Source organism: Neoarius graeffei, chromosome 20 (genome assembly GCF_027579695.1).
Source record: "Neoarius graeffei isolate fNeoGra1 chromosome 20, fNeoGra1.pri, whole genome shotgun sequence".
Taxonomy (NCBI): Eukaryota; Metazoa; Chordata; class Actinopteri; order Siluriformes; family Ariidae; genus Neoarius; species Neoarius graeffei.
The window spans coordinates 18,437,094-18,452,111 of record NC_083588.1 but is presented as its reverse complement, the minus strand read 5'-3'; the positions used below and the strand labels follow the sequence as shown (position 1 = coordinate 18,452,111).

Genomic DNA, 15,018 nt, shown 5'->3' with positions numbered 1-15,018 from the left:
TGTGGCTTGACAACGCCAACAGATACTGGCAAGAGCGTATAGATGAGGCGAGGCGCATAAGGCTTCAGAAATTCTCGTAATTCGTAATTATTCTTCTTCCGGGTTTGCGGTGTTTACAGATCCCAGCGCGCTCGCTGGGCATGTGAGGACACTCCTCCTCACCAATCAGTGCACAGGGGAGTGTCTGCTCACGCCCCCAGCCTCAGTCAGCACGGTTTGGCTCGCTTCAGCCCTACCCCAAAACGGTGCGAGTTTTAGGGGCTAAGCAGGGCTGAAACGAGCTGAGTCGTGCTGGTTTTTGGTAGTCGAAACGCGAGCTGTGTCGGGCTGAAGTGAGCTGAAGCGAGCTGAAGTGAGCTGAAAAAGGGTAGTGGAAAAGGGCCATAAGTGGCAGAAATTGTGTCTGAAATGTCCATTTTGACAATCAGTAGAGAATTACATACAGTAGTTTGCACTGATTTGTCAGTGATTAAACTTGTTTGTCTAGAATAGCATCCATTGCTTGAGTGAGGTCATCCAGAGTAACCTCTGCACTGGAAATGATGTTGTTCAGATATAGTTTCAGATTGACTGCATATGAATTAAGGGGGAGCTTCCTGTGGTCCTTCATTAGGCGAAACGGATCACTTGTCTTAGGCAGGGAAAGAGATGTGTCTCGGACATAACGCACCTCCAAGTAGAGACGTCCTATCTTGGTATCCTTATCTATATCCGTTGCAGCTAGGTACTTATCATTTAAAACTTGCTGAAAAAGAGCAGAATTACCATATGTTTAATTTACTTGAATGTAAGGTTACTTACCACTAAGCTTATTACCTTAAAATAACGATCATCTGCACTGAAAATGTTGTAGTCGTACCTAGTGGCATACCTGAAGAGGTTCGCATTCATCGATAACTTTAAAACACATTAAAAAAAAAAAAGCAGCATTCTAATATCAAACAGCACTGTAATGTATTTTGTCATATTGTAAGAATGGAAAGTTTCAGAGGGTATGTACAGGGGGGTTAGCAAGGTTCAATTTAATAAAATCTGACATTTTCCCACATAGATGGACCGTCTCCATATTTCTAGGGGGGTAAAACATGGAAAAGTCAAAATTCTTAAAATAACAACCCCCCCACTACTACATCTGTAGTAAGCAAACGTACCAGAACGTTCAGTAAGTCAGGTAGTAAGTACTTAACCGACGCTAGTGCATACTGAGTATTTGGGTTCAGCCGTAGACTTTACTTGGGTGGGTGGGACTTTAATTTGGCGACAGATTTTAGCAAATAAGTACGAAGAATGAGAATGTTCTGTGAGCGATGGATAAATGAACGTAATGTAGTGTATCGCTAAAAGGAACTGTGTTGTGCTGGAATGATTGGACAAATAACCAACCACATGAATGGACAGCTATGAACCCTACATGTTAGTGTCAAAGATACCATGACAACACTGAGTTTAACAATGTGCTCAAGTCCAGTCAGTGCATTCAGCTTCGTAATAGCACTTTTTCTAGCCGATTTAACTCACTATTAAAAGGACATTAAAAGTCCATGTAGATTTGGTCATTATTTTTCTCTCAGGAACAGAAACAAAGAAGCCATTTTCGTTTTTATTATGAGAAACGACGGATTCAAAATTTAAGCAAATTGTGGTTTTTGTGCCAGCAGGTAATGCCAGCCCTTTCCACCGACTACCACCACAGGTATATTTCAGACGCGCGGGAAACACGTCATCACTAGACTGATTAATGTTTCGACTTGACCGTTTTGTTCCCATTCCCACACGACACCATTACAGCGGCAAATTAAACGTTTTCAGTTTAAGTGAGGATGGGGTAAAATGTGCGCTTTAAAAAGTCTGTAACATCTTGCATGAGTTGAGTCTTCAAAATGGATGCTCGAACTTTTCCCACAATACATACGTGTGTAAATTTCTTGATACGTTTTCCATTGTACCGTATGATTTTTTTTCGTCAGTCGCACCCATTCTTTGAGCTCCGCCTTCTTGGCGTTGGATTGGCTTAGAAATTTGAAACATTTCCCCACCTGACACTCCACCCACCCTTAAGTCAAACTTCAAAAATCACCCATCCATTATCTGTAACCGCTTATCCTGTGCAGGGAGAACCTATCCCAGCTGACTACGGGCGAAAGGCGGGGTACACCCTGGACAAGTCGCCAGGTCATCGCAGGGCTGACACATAGACACAGACAACCATTCACACTCACATTCACACCTACGGTCAATTTAGAGCCACCAATTAGCCTAACCTGCATGTCTTTGGACTGTGGGGGAAACCGGAGCACCCGGAGGAAACCCACGCAGACACAGGGAGAACATGCAGACTCCACACAGAAAGGCCCCTGGGCTCGAACCCGGACCTTCTTGCTGTGAGGCGACAGTGTTAAACACTACACCATCGTGCCGCCGTATTTATATAATGCATATTACAAACAGAGGAGTACTGAGCAGATTGGTAGAGGAGAGAAAGTCAAAGGGATGAACATGTCTGAGGGTTCTGTTGGTGAGGACAAAAACTTAGCCATTATAAGTTTGATTTTATTATTATAATAATTTTCTTTGAGGCATTAGTGCTATTAGTGACTTGTTTCTGTAAAGCAAAAACAAGCCTTTTGATGACGATAGAATAATAGCAGAATAAGAGCACACAAACACTGCCCTTTCTTGCACATCTGAATGCACGACTCTAAAAACAGGATAAACCATATCCTGATGCTGAAGACTGGGTTGTTATGCAGGTTGCATAATACTGAAAAAAACTTAGTTTGTGAGTAGATAAGGCTCGGCAGGGCTGTCATGGAGCCCACAGATACTCACGCATCTTCACACACAAGCGAACAGAGACTACAGGCACTAATGATCCTCTTCTACTTCTTTCAGTAAGGTCACATTTGCAAATGGCGGAAGAAAGTGTTGCCTTTGTACTTTCAAAGTGGTGCAGATTTTTCCATAAACGAAGATTATTCATATTTCTGAATAAGCGAAAGGTGCTTGGCCCACATAGCTCGAGTACAAAGAACTAGCAGATACATGCTTGGAATACTGACCTCGCATGATCTCGACCTCAAGGGAGTGATGCAGCAGAGCTTTAATCCAGTAGCCTGTCTAGCTCTCTCACCGCGTTGTCTGAGTTTATTCTCGTTATCTCACAGACCACTAACTAGCCGAACCGAGTCTCGAGTGTAACTTTGAGTCTGATGGTTCGCTGCATCCGTTTCTTCCATGTTAGATTTCCAAAAACTTTCCTTTGTTTTTGGGAGCTAATGGCCCTTTTCCACTACCCTTTTTCAGCTCACTTCAGCCTGACACGGCTCGCGTTTCGACTACCAAAAAACAGCACGACTCAGCTCGCTTCAGCCCTGCTTAGCCCCTAAAACTCGCACCGTTTTGGAGTGGGGCTGAAGCGAGCCGAGTGAGGCTGGGGGCGTGAACAGACACTCCCCTGTGCACTGATTGGTGAGGAGGAGTGTCCTCACATGCCCACACACGCCCCGCGAGCACGCTGGGATCTGTAAACACGGTAAACCCGGAAGAAGAAGAATTACGAATTACGAGAATTTCTGAAGCCTTATGCGCCTCGCCTCATCTATACGCTCTTGCCAGTATCTGTTGGCGTTGTCGGTGACAACAAGCCACAGCACCAAGACCAGCAACACTAACGACTCCATGTCCTCCATGTTTATTGTTTACTCTCCGGGTCGTGAGACTACCGCTTAAAAGCTCACTGATGTCACTGTTTGCGCTGCTTAACGACATCACATGACGTCCACCCACTTTCGCTAACTCCACCCAAAGTGTCCACCCACTTCCAGCCAGCACGGTTCAGCGCGGTTGTAGTCGAAATGCAACTCCAACAGCCCCGCTCAGCTCGACTCAGCACGGCACGGCTCAGCCCGACTCAGCCGCATTTGTAGTGGAAAAGCGGCATAAGTGCAAAACCCGACGACTAGCGTTTGCAGCACATTTTAATAACACAGGCTGGTTTTATTCTCCAATAATTTGAGACTTGTTTCTTTTGCCTCACTTGGCGAAAGGTTCCTGCAAAGTGAACGGATCTTTAAAATGTAAATCAGATAGAGTCATGTGGGATGCTCGTCACCTGTGAAAAACAATCAGACTGTGAAAGTTCGCTCACATCAGTGGATGAGTCATTTCACTAAATCGGTGGGAGGAGGACCAACCTTTTCACTTTGCAAGTTCAGACTAATCTACACATACAGGTGACCTGCGAGTGATGAATCATTCCTGTTTCTTCCAAGGATCTGCTTCTACATTTACAGCTCGCTGTCTCGCTCATTCATTTTTCTCACACACACACACTTTTCCTTGAGTCCTCAGTAGTGATTAGGCACCCGAACTCACTTGCTATCGTCTTCGTGTTTCTTCAGAAGTCCGACCCTAAATCCAATCCGCATATGTATACATGAATACTAGGGCTGTAACAATATGCGTATCGAAATCGCGATACGCAGAGCCACGATCCGTGTCGCGATACAAGAAGGCAGAATCGCGGTACACCCTTTCAAACTTCTCCTCAGCCCAAAAACAGAGGTGCTTCCAAACTTCAATTTATGAATACTTTACTTTTTATTTAAATTACATTTTAAACTTACTTAAATTACTTTTATTTTTTATATCTATTAGTAAGTCGTTTTTTCGCCGACCTGCGACAATCTTCTGCGAGTCACGCAACGTCCAAACTCGCCACTGGCAGAGCATTCATTTCTTTTAAGCGTTCGCCATTCTGGTTGCGACGCGGGGAGCGAATCTGTAAACAAGCAGCTCATTGGCTGGCTAGGTGTGCCACAAGCCAATCACAATCACTTGACCGGAAAGGCATGCAGTGTTGCCAGAGTGGGCGGGTTTAGGTGCTTTTTGGCTGGTTTTGAACATATGTTGGGGTGGAAAACGTTAGCAATATCTGGCAACACTGAAGGCATGTCTGCTTGGGCGGAAGCCTTCTGCGGCAGTTACATTTTGACACGCGAGCAATGTTTCACCATAAAAATTCCGTAATTTCCATCTGTTTTCCGCGATCACGGAAAATCATTGGCCCTATGAGAGTGAGACAGTGAGAGAGCCACCCCCCCCCAAAAAAAAATCTTAACGGAGTTACACGATTTAGAAAAATGACTTTCAGAACCGAAAAAAAACAGAGCTTCTGGCTCACAGTATTATTTTGAGAAATAAAACAGTCTTTGGATATACATTTGTTCATTTTTGCATACATATTACTCATTCTCTGCAGTGGTCTGAATTATTTGTTATTAAATAATTAATGTAAGTAAGTAAATGTTAATAAGTCATATTTACTACTTTAAAAATATATTTTAAAAAAATCGTGGGTGTATCGAATCGTGGGTCAAAAATCGCGATACGAATCGAATCGTGAGTTGGGTGTATCGTTACAGCCCTAATGAATACACACTTAAATGAAATGTCAGCTCTCAGGGCCACCAACAAGTTGCCAGGATGTAATATTAATTCTTCAACTTTATCTCAGTTCTTACTAAAATATTTCAGAGTTAGAGTTTTTCAGTACTGCGTATTTTCCTGTATAATACTCTCTTTCTGTGGGTAGGGGGTGCTGATGCCAACTACGGTGGACCCGTCCGTCCACTATCTATACCACTTATCTGTCAGGAGTGTGAGTAACTAGTAGATTAAGTGTTTATTTCAGACTGTAATACACCTTGAAAATGTAACACTGAAGAAGTTTAGACCCTATTTTGGAGGTATCAAAACCCTACGTGAAAAGCCCAATCACCAGGTGAGAAGCAGGTTGACAAACCATGCACAAAATAAGTACACCCACCCAGTTTCTCAGTAGAGAGAAAGAGAAACCTCTATGGTGTTTTCATCTTCAGCAACACTCAGTGATTAATTGATGCTAAAATTGATGTCAATTAATCTTACCTCAACTTAGCCTCTCATATTTTAACCCATCACACCAGCCAACACTGAATATGTAGATCTTCCCATGATTTACACATCTTACATTCTGAATTAGCTTCAAGTGTTGCTGCAGAAAAAAAATAAAATAAATAAAACGTTAAACACAAGGAAAGTTCTAGAGCATCCATACTAGGGATGGCGAAAACTAAAAAAAATCTTGACCGACTACCGAGCCTCATTAGCCGGTTAACCGGCGCGCCTTTTGGCGGATGCCGCCTTTTTCACGGCTGAATCGTGCAGATCCGATTTTTTTTTTTAGGGGGGGCGTTCTGAATAATTCTGAATAATTTCATCAGAGTAAATTCTGTATTAAAATTACTAAATGAGCAAATGCCGTTACAGTCCATGAAACAGGAAGTATGAGAAGAAAACAGTAAATCAGAAAGCTGCGCACGTTTGCGCGGAAGCTGCGCAGCTTACTGTTTTCTTCTCATACTTCCTGTTTCATGGACTGTAACAGCATTTGCTCATTTAGTAATTTTAATACAGAATTTACTCTGATGAAATTATTCAGACACTCCAACGCCCCCCCCTTTAAAAAAAAAATCGGATCTGCACGATTCAGCCGTGAAAAAGTCGGCATCTGCGCCTTTAGTTTGTGTGGAGAGATGTGATCTGCAATAACATGCATTGTTGGCTACAGACCGAAACATACTTTCAGAATGCACTGGCAATAAACTCGATGTGCCTTCTAATAATAATTAAAAAAAAAAAAAAAACAGAATAGTAATTTGTAAGCTAAAAAGCCTGTGTCTACACTTTTCTTTCGCCAAGTGGCAGCTGTGTTCAACTGGGGAGGGACATGACTGAATGGGTGTTTCTGATTTGTCAGTTGTCGTCCTTACACCGCATGGCATACCCCAAGTGTTTACAACACAGAGTTCCAGGTTCTCCGCTCCAAAATCGGCAGCTTCAAAACGATTGATTTTTTTTTTTTAACCGACAACCAAAAAAAAAATTAACCGGTTGACGTTGATTCGGTCAACCACCGGTCAAACGGTCATCGGTTAACATCCCAAATCCATACTGTAAGGAAAACCGCATTAGCGCTCAATCAGTGTAAACAGACTTAAACCAAGATTTAAAAAACAAACAAACAAAAAAACATTTCATTTTAATTAAGATATTCAAGGCATTTCCTTTACCGAGGAGGAAAAATGCTGTGAGAATTTAATAATAATAATAATAACGTTAACTGGTGACTCTAAATTGACCGTAGGTGTGAATGTGAGTGTGAATGGTTGTCTGTGTCTATGTGTCAGCCCTGTGATGACCTGGCGACTTGTCCAGGGTGTATCCCGCCTTTCGCCCGTAGTCAGCTGGGATAGGCTCCAGCTTGCCCGCGACCCTGTAGAACAGGATAAAGCGGCTACAGATAATGAGATGAGATAATAATGTTAAACACAAGGAAAGTTCTAGAACATCCATACTGTAAGGAAACGGCATTAGTGCTCAATAAGTGTAAACAGAGCACAGAGACCTAAACCAGGATTAAAGGAGGAAAAATGCTATGACCATTTAATAATAATAATAATAATAATAATAATAATAATACGTTAAACACAAGGAAAGTTCTAGAGCATCCATACTGTAAGGAAAACCTTACAATAAGTGTTAATGGAGCGCAGAGACCTAAACCAGGATTAAAAGAATAATAACAAAAAATTCATTTAAATTAAGATATTCAAGGCATTTCCTTTACCGAGAAGGAGGGAAAATGCTGTGAGAACTTAATAATAATAATAATAATAATAATAATAATAAAAAAATGTTAAACACAAGGAAAGTTCTAGAACATCCATACTGTAAGGAAAACTTCATTAGTGCTCAATAAGTGTAAACAGAGCACAGAGACCTAAACCAGGATTAAAGGAGGAAAAATGCTATGACCATTTAATAATAATAATAATAATAATAATAATAACAATAATAATAATACGTTAAACACAAGGAAAGTTCTAGAGCATCCATACTGTAAGGAAAACCTTACAATAAGTGTTAATGGAGCGCAGAGACCTAAACCAGGATTAAAAGAATAATAATAAAAAATTCATTTAAATTAAGATATTCAAGGCATTTCCTTTACCAAGAAGGAGGAAAAATGCTGTGAGAACTTAATAATAATAATAATAATAAAATGTTATACACAAGGAAAGTTCTAGAACATCCATACTGTAAGGAAACCACATTAGTGCTCAATAAGTGTAAACAGAGCACAGAGACCTAAACCAAGATTAAAAGAAGAATAAAAAATTCATTTCAATTAAGATATTCAAACCATTTCCTTTACCGAGGAGGAAAAATGCTGTGAGAATTTAATAATAATAATAATAATAATAATAATAATAATAATAATAAATGTTATACACAAGGAAAGTTCTAGAACATCCATACTGTAAGGAAAACGGCATTAGTGCTCAATAAGTGTAAACAGATCACAGAGACCTAAACCAGGATTAAAAGAATAATAATAAAAAATTCAATTAAGATATTCAAGGCATTTCCTTTACCGAGAAGGAGGAAAAATGCTGTGAGAATTTAATAATAATAATAATAATAATAATAATAATAATAATAATAATAGTTAAACACAAGGAAAGTTCTAGAACATCCATACTGTAAGGAAACCGCATTAGTGCTTAATAAGTGTAAACAGAGCACAGAGACCTAAACCAGGATTAAAAGAATAATAATAAAAAATTCAATTAAGATATTCAAGGCATTTCCTTTACCGAGAAGGAGGAAAAATGCTATAATAATAATAATAATAATAATAATAATAAAACCGTTAAACACAAGGAAAGTTCTAGAGCATCCACACAGAGACCTAAACCAGGATTAAAAGAATAATAATAAAAAAAAAATTCATTTCAATTAAGATATTCAAGGCATTTCCTTTACCGAGGAGGAAAAATGCTGTGAGAATTTATACCTGTGTACACTGCTCCAGTTAAACCAGTAAAACTGAGTTCCAACCAGACAAACTGAGCAGCTTTGAAGCCCCCCAGCCCTGCTGCCCCTCCCCCCACAGCGGGGGATAACCGGGTTTACCTGCGGGAAGCTGAGGAGACACCGCGCTGTCCAGCTCCGCTGTGAATAAAACTAACTGTCTCCAAGTTATTATAGCATTAAAATAGATTCCCGGTTCGGCTGTGACTCAGAAACGAAACGAAATTTAAAAAATGCAGCTGAGGCGCCGGACCGAGCAGAACCAGAACCAGAACCTTCCTTCCCCTCCAGCTTCTCCTTCAGTCACAGCGGCTCGCGTGCAGCAAGAAAGCGCGCGTGAATCCCGGCTCCCTCCCAAACCGCACACTGACACTTCACTGTTACTTCAGTAAAGCCTGCAGTATGGCACACCTGCTAGCTCACTATCCGGACATGCGGTTCGAGACGAAGCCCCTAAAGCTGCAGTCACACACAACTCGCCTCAAAATATCCAAACCAAATATTATTAACTGTTCATATTTGTGTTTCTTCCCCAAACTTGGTCTAGAATGACTTAAGAGTTCCTTTCTTACTAATATGGCTGAATGAGCCCAAATCCCCACAGTCACGCTCCAAAAGCCTTCTCAGAACAGTGGGGCCAACTCCATATTAATAGCCATGGTTTAAACAGGGGGGCGGCACGGTGGTGTAGTGGTTGGCACTGTCGCCTCACAGCAAGAAGGTTCTGGGTTCAAGCCCAGTGGCCAACGAGGGCCTTTCTGTGTGGGGTTTGCATGTTCTCCCCGTGTCCGCATGGGTTTCCTCCGGGTGCTCCGGTTTCCCCCACAGTCCAAAGGCATGCAGGTTAGGCAAACTGGTGACTGCGATGACCTGGCAACTTATCCAGGGTGTACCCCGCCTCTCGCCCATAGTCAGCTGGGATAGGCTCCAGCTTGCCTGCGACCCTGTAGGACAGGATAAGCGGCTACAGATAACGGATGGATGGTTTAAACAGGATATTCAAGAAGCACATAAGGTCAGGTGTCCGTATGGGTGAGAGGTGAAGGCGAACCATGACCTTAATTAAATGTGACCGCAAGCTGGCCTAGTGGTCAGCATGTCCGCATCTCAACCAGAACATCACGAGTTCTACTCACGGTCGGGTCATACCAAAGACCAAACATAAAAATGGTACCTACTGCCTTCTGGCAAGGCACACTACAATACAGGTCCGAGTAGGGAGTCAAACTCTCCCTACCACAGGACCAGCTCACAACTGTAACCCTAGCTACGTACATAATAGCCGAGAGACCAAGAGCAGCTGAAATGTAGATCGAATAGCTAGAGAATAACGTGCTGTTGAGCTCTGGTGTGGATAAAACTAACTGTCTTCCGGTTATTATAACATTAAAGTAGATTTTCAGTTTGGCTGTGATTCAGAAATTAAATTAAATTTAAAAATGCCGCTAAGGAGACAGACTGAGGAGAACCAGACTCTTCATCTCTACCTTCTTCTTCACCAACTGGGATAGGCTCCAGAACTGGGTAGTAGCTTGGGAAGACCAGATCCTGGCACAGGAGGGACTTTGATAATTAAATGTGGTGTAAATGCAATTCAAGCCGTGCGATGACCTGGCTCCAGCTTGCCTGCAACCCTGTAGGACAGGATAAGCAGCTACAGATAATGGATGGATGGATGGATGGATGGATGGATGGATGGATAAATGCAATTCAGCTGTCTGATGTTAATTCCAGGTTGTGAAATCCAGTCCTAAATATAGACAAAGGTAGGGGTTAATGGTGGTGTAGTGGTTAGCACTGTCGCCTCACAACAATAAGGTTCTGGGTTCGAGCCCAGTGGCCGGTGTGGACCTTTCTGTGTGGAGTTTGCATGTTCTCCCCGTGTCTGCGTGGGTTTCCTCCAGGTGTTCCGGTTTCCCCCACAGTCCAAAGACATGCAGGTTAGGCAAACTGGTGACTCTAAATTGACCGTAGGTGTGAATGTGAATGGTTGTCTATATTTAGGACTGGATTTCACACCCTGGAATTAACATCAGACAGCTGAATTGCATTTATCCATCCATCCATCCATCCATCCATTATCTGTAGCTGCTTATCCTGTCCTACACTATTCAATAGTGAGATCCATTGGAGCCTGTTTGGAGTTTCACATGTTCTCCGTGGGGCGGCACGGTGGTGTAGTGGTTAGCGCTGTTGCCTCACAGCAAGAAGGTCCGGGTTCGAGCCCCGTGGCTGGCGAGGGCCTTTCTGTGTTTCTCCCCGTGTCCGCGTGGGTTTCCTCCGGGTGCTCCGGTTTCACCCACAGTCCAAAGACATGCAGGTTAGGTTAACTGGTGACTCTAAATTGACCGTAGGTGTGAATGGTTGTCTGTGTCTATGTGTCAGCCCTGTGATGACCTGGCGACTTGTCCAGGGTGTACCCCACCTTTCACCCGTAGTCAGCTGGGATAGGCTCCAGCTTGCCTGCAACCCTGTAGAACAGGATAAAGCGGCTAGAGATAATGAGATGAGATGAGAAACTGCCCCAAGGTGTGAATGTGTGTATACATGGTGCACTGGATGTACGGTGCCAGGGTGTTTTCCTGCATCATGGACAGGTTCTACAATAAAGTAGTATCTCAGGCACTCACTTTCACTTTATCCTGATCAGGGTTTCAGTAACTCTAGGCATGAGGTGAGAATACATCCAGAAAGAGACATCAGTCCAATACAGGTCACCGTTGTACACACACATTCACGCACCCACTCACACACTGGTATGTTTTTGGGAGGTGGGAGGAAATCAGATAACCTGGAGGAAAACCTAAGCCTAACCCTAATCCACGCAGACACGAGAAGAACATGCAAAACTCCATACACACTAACTCAAGCACAGGATTAAACTGGGGACCATGGAGCTGTGAGGAGGCAATGCTAATCATGCTGCCCTCACATAAATAAGTAATATATTGTAGATGTTGAAAAAGTGAAGCAAAGTATACAAAGTTTGATAATGGTGGCACAGTGGTGTAGTGGTTAGCACTGTCGCCTCACAACAATAAGGTTCTGGGTTCAAGCCCAGTGGCCGGTGTGGGCCTTTCTGTGTGGAGTTTGCATGTTCTCCCCGTGTCTGCGTGGGTTTCCTCCAGGTGTTCCGGTTTCCCCCACAGTCCAAAGGCATGCAGGTTAGGCAAACTGGTGACTCTAAATTGACCATAGGTGTGAATATGAGTGTGAATGGTTGTTTGTCTCAATGTGTCAGCCCTGCAATGACCTGGTGACTTGTCCAGGGTATGGACCCTTTTCACGTGACGTCACGACAAACGCGGCCGCCATTTTGGACGTGTACTACCAGTAGTTTGCCACAGCCAACATTGAGGAACGGCAGCAAAGAAAGTGTTTATTTTCAGCAGGACTTCCATCATGCCACTATATTGTTGTGCACCTGGATGTAGTAACCATCAACAAACAAGGCAAGGGTTATCATTTTATCGGATCCCGGTAGATGCTGACCGACGGAGAAGATGGATAGCGGCATACCAGCGCTTGTGTAGTGACCACTTTGTTGGAGGTAAGACGAATAAAATTAGCCAGAAAAGGCATTACATTGCTGTTAACATTCTGTGGCGGCGAGTGTGTAACCAAATAGGCTAAAATAACCCATTGTAACCTCTGTTCTTCTGTAGTAGCTATTAGCTAACGACATTAGCTAGCGTTGTGTTCCTTTGCTGTTGGTAGACTGTAGGACAGATCAGAGGCAGTGTCCTACAAACAGCGCTTAATTTGAGGGGAGCAAGCCGGCGTGCGCTCCGGAACCTCGGGCGTTGGCTCCGGCAGCTATTTACACTGGATCCGGTGATCCGACACCTCTTTTGACTATGTAACAAAAAAAATAATGATAATAATTAAATAAAAAAAATGCAAGTTTATTTAGTGTTAATGTCTGATTTTGATATCTGTCTTGTTGGTGATTTCTCTCATGAAACGACATCCACAAAATATCTGCAGATGAACTTAATTTGCAGTGTTATTACAAAACATGCCCATAAGCGCAGCGCCGCGCCCCTCTCCTCTCCTCTTTTTTTCCGCTCCGGAGCCGCTCATCCTCTGCGCTCCGGGACCTCCCACTTTACAAATTAAGCACTGCCTACAAATAAGTGTTCAAAATAAGAGGAACATGTATTTGTCTCTTAAATCCAGGCCGTTCCCTGTAATCTGGCACAACGATTGGAGAAAGTAATGGCAACTAGTGAGTGCACAAACCGTAGAAGGTAAACTGTACACAGCGCCCGCCAGGGCAGTGTGATGGTATGTCTACTTTTAGATTGTGTTAGCTTATCAATGAACACACTCGTCACTCGACGAGTTTCACGTCTTTACGATGGATACTTAAATGTGTGTTAGGTATTATTGTTGCAGTCTAAGCAGTCATTGTAGCAGCTAGATGAGCGAGAACCGAAAGGGTCTGTGCCATAAACCGTTATTTCTGTACAGCGTTGCTAATGTGTCATTACTGTTGTCATTTCTCCCTCTGCTCGCCCTGTAAATGCCCTACGTCGCTGGATAGCGAAGGTATTTTTTGCATCTCGCTCCTTTTTCTTGTATGTTCTCCGTTTGTCGCCTTCCTCGCATTCAAACCAATTCGAGCCGAAGTCCGCTACATGTCCAAAATGGTGGTCGCGTTTACGAAGGTCACGTGACTGAAAAGGGTCTATACCCCGCCTCTTGCTCATAGTCAGCTGGGATAGGCTCCAGCTTGCCCGCGACCCTGTAGAACAGGATAAGTGGTTACGGATAATGGATGGATGGAAGTTTGATAATAATAGTCCACTACCGAAAATCAGGAGCAGTCCTGTGGTCAGAAACTGATACTAGAGTAAGATTAATACAGTTTGTGGAAAGCTATCATCCATCTGTAGCTCCATTTGCAAACAGGCTAGCTGTGTCTAATCACTATCGAACATTATCTCCGCCTATGGCAGGATGTGTAGTCACATGACTTAGTTCTCTCTAAATTCCCAGTTCTGAGTGGCTTGGTTTAGAGTATCAAGGTTGAGCTCTGATCAATTGTCGATGTTATCATGCCACCTTTTTCGTTGGGCTCCCCTGCTTGTTTTACCAGGCATCATTCCTTCTAAACATATTTTTGACAATCCTTTTTTGCTACATTTAATGTGACCATAAAGTTCGAGTGTTTTGCTTTTGATGAGAGGGACGATTGGGGTTAAACCAGTTGTTTCAAGAAGAGTTTGGATCCTTAAGTGATCGGAGAGACGTTTGTTTGTCATGAACCTCATGATGTGATTTTGGAAGGTTTCAACTCTTTTTAGAAGCACTGTTGTCCAATCAACACAGTCTAACCCATAGAGCAGGACTGGTAGTATGTATGTATGTATTGTAAATTTTTGCCTTAATTTGGTAGGGGACATGGTTAGAAGTGAGGAGATCTTTATTCCTCTCAAATGCTGCCCAACCAAGGCCGATCCTATGCTGAACAGGCACAAAGCCATCATTGGTAGAAGAGAGTTTATGACCCGGATATATAAACTCAGTTACCGTACTTGTTTGACTGGTTTCCCATAGATGGTTATATTGAAAGGGAGATGATTTTTGTTAGTGGACATGCATTTTGTTTTTGATATGTTGATAGACAGACCGACTCCTTCAGTGTTCTCAGTGAAGGTGTCTATGTATTTCTGCATTTCAGTGCTTGAATTGTTTATGGCCACAAAGTTATCTGCATAGTCTAGGTTTGAAAGATGTCCTCCAATGGAAAAGCCTGAGCTGCAAGTGGATTCGGTTTTCTGAATCATCAAAGTGATGACAATACAACTGTTCTCATCAAATCATCAAAGTGATGACAATACAACTCAGTGGAAAAACATCTTCCACCAAAACCACAATTTCACACTTCTTGGATGACAATGGAAACCAAAATCACCATTGACAAGAAACATGAAATAAGGAAGAACCATGGCACGTCATCTAGCCTTTATAACATCGCAGAAGCTGAAACAAAAAAAAAAATGAGTAAAGAAAGACAAGCTCAAACAAAGTGAAAAAGAGCTAGATTCCTTGCTAGATTCCTAGCTACTGACAGTATATTCATACGAATTTACAGTG

The 15,018-nt window shown here is 42.6% G+C and overlaps 1 protein-coding gene across 4 annotated transcripts in view; it reads right to left on the bottom strand.

Moving 5' to 3' along the window:
- cacng5b (calcium channel, voltage-dependent, gamma subunit 5b) overlaps positions 1-9,254 on the bottom strand; it is a 31,311-nt gene extending 22,057 nt beyond the window's left edge. For 2 of the 4 annotated variants that reach the window (XM_060901372.1, XM_060901371.1), the window contains exon 1: positions 8,900-9,254. The gene's annotated coding sequence lies outside the window, so the exon portion shown is untranslated. The remainder of the gene's footprint in view (positions 1-8,899) is intronic. The other 2 variants (XM_060901373.1, XM_060901374.1) reach the window with 1 other exon arrangement.
- Between the last annotated feature and the right edge of the window lie 5,764 nt (positions 9,255-15,018).